This window comes from Eriocheir sinensis, chromosome 2 (genome assembly GCF_024679095.1).
Source record: "Eriocheir sinensis breed Jianghai 21 chromosome 2, ASM2467909v1, whole genome shotgun sequence".
NCBI classification, from domain to species: Eukaryota; Metazoa; Arthropoda; class Malacostraca; order Decapoda; family Varunidae; genus Eriocheir; species Eriocheir sinensis.
In genome coordinates this window covers 31,927,420-31,933,281 of record NC_066510.1, presented here as the reverse complement: position 1 = coordinate 31,933,281, position 5,862 = coordinate 31,927,420, and the positions used below count along the sequence as shown (strand labels likewise).

Below are 5,862 nucleotides of genomic sequence, written 5' to 3'. Positions count from 1 at the left end.
AATGATGGTAGTAATAGCAGTAGTGATGATAGTAATAATGGCAATAATGAGCATAGTAAGGCAGGGTGGCGCTGTAGAGTAAACAAAAGAAATACAGAAAGCGTTGAAATATGTATCCCTGAATCTCCCTCCCTCCCTTACGATACCCAGGAAAAATAATGGTAGTAATGATGTTAATAATAAAAGTAGTAATAATAGTAATAATAACAATGATAAGCAAAAATAAAGAGTTAAGACTGCAGAGAAAACAAAAGAAACACAGAAAGCGTCCAAATATACCCTTTAAACACCCCCCTCCTCCCTGACGATTCTCAGGACAAAAAAAAAAAAAGGTAAAAAATATAACCACAGCCTAAAATAAACGCCCCAAAAAGACGAAAATAATGATAATGATAAGGTTACCTATTGATATGGCGGTGGGGAGAGGCGCTTTGGCTATCATTAACTTCACTAATTCTAAACGAGGTTATTAATTAATGAAACGAAGCATAAAATTAAAAGGTGTCTTATTATTATTATTTTGGGGTGGAGGGAAAGAAGGAGGGAGGGAGGGAGAGAGGAGAGAGAAAAAGATGTTTGAACACGAAGCGAGCGGACTATGTTATTGACTCCTCCTCCTCCTCCTCCTCCTCCTTCTTCTTCCTCTTCGTTCTTCCCTCCTCCTCCTCCTTCTGCCCTGACTTGATTAAAACCATTTTCTGCACGGTGACTTAAGGATGGGTTGCAGTAGTAGGCCAGACATTTTTATTTTTATTAGGGCAATTTTTGATATTTTAGAGTAATTCTGTTACAGAGAAAGACTTGTGATAAGGGTTCATATTCCTAAAGGTATCAGGTATTAAACATTAGTGTGTGCGTGTGTGTGTGTGTGTGTGTGTGTGTGTGTGTGTGTCAGTACGATTACCCCAAGGCCACAGAGAAGGTTAATCGGGTTTTCATGGGTGGTTTTCCCGCTTAAGAGAGAGAGAGAGAGAGAGAGAGAGAGAGAGAGAGAGAGAGAGAGAGAGAGAGAGAGAGAGAGAGAGAGAGAGAGAGAGAGATGAATGGATAGATAGATAAGAAAATAAATGGATAAGGAAATTAGAATAGATAAACATGAATGGATAGATAGATAGACAGAGAGAGAGATGAATGGATAGAAATAATAGATAAGGAAATAAATGAATAAGGAGATTAGAATAGATAAAAATGAATAGATAGATAGATAGATAGACAGATAGTTAAGGTGCAGAAGTGTCGTGTAAATCTATCCCTGGCATCACAAAACAGGCCATGAAAACCCCAGCAACTTCTACGAGAGGCTTTTCAAACAGGCGATCTGGGACGCCGAGACTTTTAAGAACGCGAACCAAAGATATAATGTAAGAAAAATCAGTTTCCTTCGACCATATACATGTTAATAAATAGCAGAATCATAAAATACAGTAAGATAATAAAGAATGAGTTGAAAGAAGAACCCAGTGCGCTTTGTGGCAATACAGAACGTCAAGACAAACTAAATTAGATGATATTGTAACGGTAGCAAAAACAGATAAACTTGAATCATAAAACAGTCATTCTTGAGGTCAGTAAAAAGAAGATAGACATAATAACAAGAAACTAAGTAATGTAGAAGCAAGAGAAATTTCAGATTATGAGTTCAGGGATAACTTGAATAATCTAAAAGCCAATGAAAATAAAACATACATAGATTAGCAAAAGAATATGTATTAGGCTGACCAAAAAAACATAAAAATAAGAGAGATTTCAGATTATGAGTTCGGGGATAACTTGAATAATCTAAAAGCCAATGAAAATACAACGTACATAGATTAGCAAAAAAATATGTATTAGGTTGACCAAAAAAAAACGTAAAAACAAGAGATATTTCAGATTATGAGTTTTAAGACATACAGAGATATAAGAGCATAAACAAAGCCATGGCTGCGCTTGGCCACGGTGCTCATCTCCGATCCGTTGGCGTAAGGAGGCACAAAAATTCCATGTCAATATACTAAGGACAATCAGACGTAAATAAATACTATGAACAAATAAATAGATCAATAAATAGTAGACTTCATCGTAAATAAAAGACAGCAGTAGCAAAAATTGATAACAGATTACGAAGCACCTAAAGGAAACAAGACAGAAGGAGTGACTTTTGAAGCTTAGTAAGGAGAGCATAAGGAGAATGTGGTTTAGAAGAATAGACAACGTTGTATAAGGAATGAATAGTGGAGCATTGCAGTGGGTGTTAGGAGCATAAGGTGAGGCTTGGGAGAATAAATAGAGAAGGTTAGGCTTAGGAGAACAAGTTAAGAGTAGAGGATGAGGTTTAGGAGGAAAAACAACATTAATAAGGGGTTAAGAGTGAAGCCTATCAGAGGAGAGGATGTTAAGAAAAGAAGGTTAGGCTTAGGAGCAAAATTAAGAGTAGAGGATGAGAGGAGCAAAGAAAACATTAGTAAGGGGTTAAGAGTGAAGTCTAGCAGAGGAGAGGATGTTAAGAAAAGAAGGTTTAAGGAACAGAAATTAGGAGAAGGTGAGGTTTAGGGGATTGAAATTAGGAGAAGGTGAGGGTCAGAGAATAGATATTAGGAGAAGGTGAGGTTTAGGAGATAGAAATTAGGAGAAGGAGGTGAGGGTTAGGAGATAGAAATTAGGAGAAGGTGAGGCTTAGGAGATAGAAGTTAGGAGAAGAAGGTGAGGTTTAGGGGATAGAAATTAGGAGAAGAAGGTGAGGTTTAGGGAATAGAAATTAGGAGAAGGTGAGGGTTAGGAGATAGAAGTTAGGAGAAGGAGGTGAGGTTTAGGGGATAGAAATTAGGAGAAGAAGGTGAGGTTTAAGGGATAGAAATTAGGAGAAGAAGGTGAGGTTTAGGGGATAGAAATTAGGAGGTGAGGCTTAGGAGATAGAAATTAGGAGAAGGAGGTGAGGTTTAGGGGATAGAAATTAGGAGAAGAAGGTGAGGCTTAGGGGATAGAAATTAGGAGAAGAAGGTGAGGTTTAGGGGATAGAAATTAGGAGAAGAAGGTGAGGCTTAGGGGATAGAAATTAGGAGAAAAAGGTGAGGTTTAGGGGATAGAAATTAGGAGAAGAAGGTGAGGTTTAGGGGATAGAAATTAGGAGAAGAAGGTGAGGTTTAGGGGATAGAAATTAGGAGAAGAAGGTGAGGTTTAGGGGATAGAAATTAAGAGAAGAAGGTGAGGTTTAAGGGATAGAAATTAGGAGAAGAAGGTGAGGTTTAGGGGATAGAAATTAGGAGAAGGTGAGGTTTAAGGAACAGAAATTAGGAGAAGAAGGTGAGGGTTAGGGGATAGAAATTAGGAGAAGAAGGTGAGGTTTAGGGGATAGAAATTAGAAGAAGGTGAGGCTTAGGGGATAGAAATTAGAAGGTCAGGCTTAGTTGAAGAGGTCGTCCACGTCTATGGGTTGGTAGTCGGCGGACAGCTCGTCTTCCAAGAGTGTGTCCTTGGGGATGACTGACGCGCTCCGGGCCCTGCTTGCCTGGGGAAGGGAGAGGTTGGTGTTGATTATAGTCGGTTCCACGGGATCTGGCGGGCCTAATCCTTCTGGGGTTAACACACACACACACACACACACACACACACACACACACACACATATTTGCTAAGGGTACACACACCCGCACACCCACTCACGTATATATATACTCCTAAAAACACACATATATTCTGATTCTTAGTCTGCCATTGCTTAAGTGATGGTACTGATTTATAGAGGTAGCAGAGAGCGAGAGATAGTAGGTTATACGTCACGGCAGGTTAGATCTAGTAAACAACAGCCAATGAGCGACGCAGAGATCGTCACCCAAGCAATGATGCCAAGTCCGCGAGTCCACCCCTGAAGGATTAGGCCCGCCAGCTCTTGTGAGGTGTTAGGCACATTCATTTTGTTATAGGCGTTGTTGTTGTTGTTGTTGCTGCTCATTTTAATATTCTTGTTGTTGTTATGCTTTCATCATCCGATTTGTTTAGTGGAAAGAAAGATTTGTACGAAGATAGAGAAAAAAATGCAAAGAAAGAAAGAAAGAAGAGAGGGAAAAAGGAAGAAAGAGAGAAAGAAAGAGAGGGAAAAAGGAAGAAAGAAAGAAAGAGAGGGAAAAAGGAAGAGAGAGAGAGAAAGAAATCCTGAATCACAGAAGCAGAGTAGGAACTGAAAAAATAACAACAACAACAACAACAACAACACCAACTCATTTTCCCCTTGAAAAAAAAAAAAAAAAAAAAAAAGAAACCATCATCAATACATAATTATATATATTAAAAAAAACAACAACCATGACGTCAGGAACTATGTAAACCTTGATGCTGGGGATGATAATGATGCTGCAACGCCAGGTATTATTATGAAGGGAGGCCGGGGGAAGAGACGGATGTACAAATATTGCCAGAGGGTTGAAGAGGATGTTTTGTTGCATTGGTATTAATTAATTGTAGGTCCTTATTTAGTATGTCATTAGCAAAGGATTTATAAGCACACACACACACACACACACACACACACACACACACACACATGTTTGCTAAGGGTACACCCACCAGCACACCCACCCACGTATATATACTCCTAAAAACACACATATATTCTGATTCTTAGTCTCTTTGCCTATCTATCTATCTATCTATCTATCTATCTATCTATCTATCTATCTATCTATCTGTCTATCTATTTATACACCCACATACTCAAACGCCCTTCTAACATACGCCTTCTTTCTTCCTCTTCTTCTTTTTCTTCTTCTTCTACCATTTTTTCTTCTTTACCTTTTTCTTCTTTTCTGTCTGTCTTTGCTTTTCTTTTTCCTCTTTTTCTTCTTCTTGTCTTTTTATTGTCATCTTTCTTACACCTCGTTCTCCTATTTACAACCAGCTTTCGTTTCTGTCCTTCCATCTTTCTTTTTTTTTTTTCCTTCCTCCTGCAAGCCTTCCAATTACATCCCCCCCTTTCAGCTCCTCCACCTACACCTCCCTCTACACCCCTTTCACCTACACCCCCCATACACCTCACCTGGGGCACACAGTTGCGCTCTTTACACACATATCCCCCGGTGTGGCAAGGTGTTCCGTCGGGCAGGTGCGTGGAGATGTGCGGCATGTCCTTGAACTCGTAGCGGGGCGTCCAGAAGCTTGTCGAGTTCTTCTTCTGGCAGTAGAGAGCGCATGCCTGCCACGGGGTATCTGGGAGCGAGGGTAGAGTGTTAGATCCTGATGTTTAGTATAGGGTGTTAGGAGGAGAAGGTGAGGTTTAGGGGATAGAAATTAAGAAAAGAAGGTGAGAGTTAGGAGATAGAAATTAAGAGAAGAAGGTGAGGTTTAAGGAATAGAAATTAAGAGAAGAAGGTGAGGGTTAGGGGATAGAAATTAAGAGAAGAAGGTGAGGTTTAGGGGACAGAAATTAAGAGAAGATGAGACTTAAGGGATAGAAATTAAGAGAAGAAGGTGAGGTTTAGGGGACAGAAATTAGGAAAAGGTGAGGTTTGAAAGAAAAGAAATTAGGAGAAAAAGGTGAGGTTTGAGAGAAAAGAAATTAGGAGGAAAAGGTGAGGTTTGAAAGAAAAGAAATTAGGAGGAAAAGGTGAGGTTTGAAGGGAAAGAAATTAGGAGGAAAAGATGAGGTTTAAGGACTAGAAAGGTGAGGTTTATATTACCCCTTTCCTCCTTCTTCTCCCCTTCATTCTTCCCTTCCTTCTGCCCTTCTCTCCCTATAATTCCCTCTTCCTCCTCCTTCTCCACCTCCTCCTCCTCACCATCGCTGTCACTACCCGGAGCTTCGTGTAAGTTTCCTGAAGGGGGTCTCATAAATCTTGGACCTCTCGGGAGTCAGTCGTCGAGAGGTGGAAAGTTGAGCGCTAAAGCAAG

The 5,862-nt window shown here is 39.9% G+C and overlaps 1 long non-coding RNA gene and 1 pseudogene across 3 annotated transcripts; one reads left to right on the top strand and one right to left on the bottom strand.

Moving 5' to 3' along the window:
- Window positions 1–703: 703 nt before the first annotated feature.
- On the top strand, window positions 704–3,341 carry LOC127002996 (uncharacterized). Of its 3 annotated transcripts, XR_007756811.1 has the most exons (5): window positions 704–2,588; window positions 2,688–2,820; window positions 3,053–3,154; window positions 3,223–3,253; window positions 3,288–3,341. It is a non-coding gene; the product is annotated as an uncharacterized LOC127002996 (long non-coding RNA). The 3 variants fall into 3 exon arrangements; XR_007756810.1 differs by having other exon boundaries at window positions 3,223–3,307; XR_007756809.1 differs by lacking the exon at window positions 2,688–2,820 and having other exon boundaries at window positions 706–2,588; window positions 3,223–3,307.
- The window catches only part of LOC127002986 (A disintegrin and metalloproteinase with thrombospondin motifs adt-1-like), a 36,390-nt pseudogene continuing 33,742 nt past the window's right edge, over window positions 3,215–5,862 (bottom strand).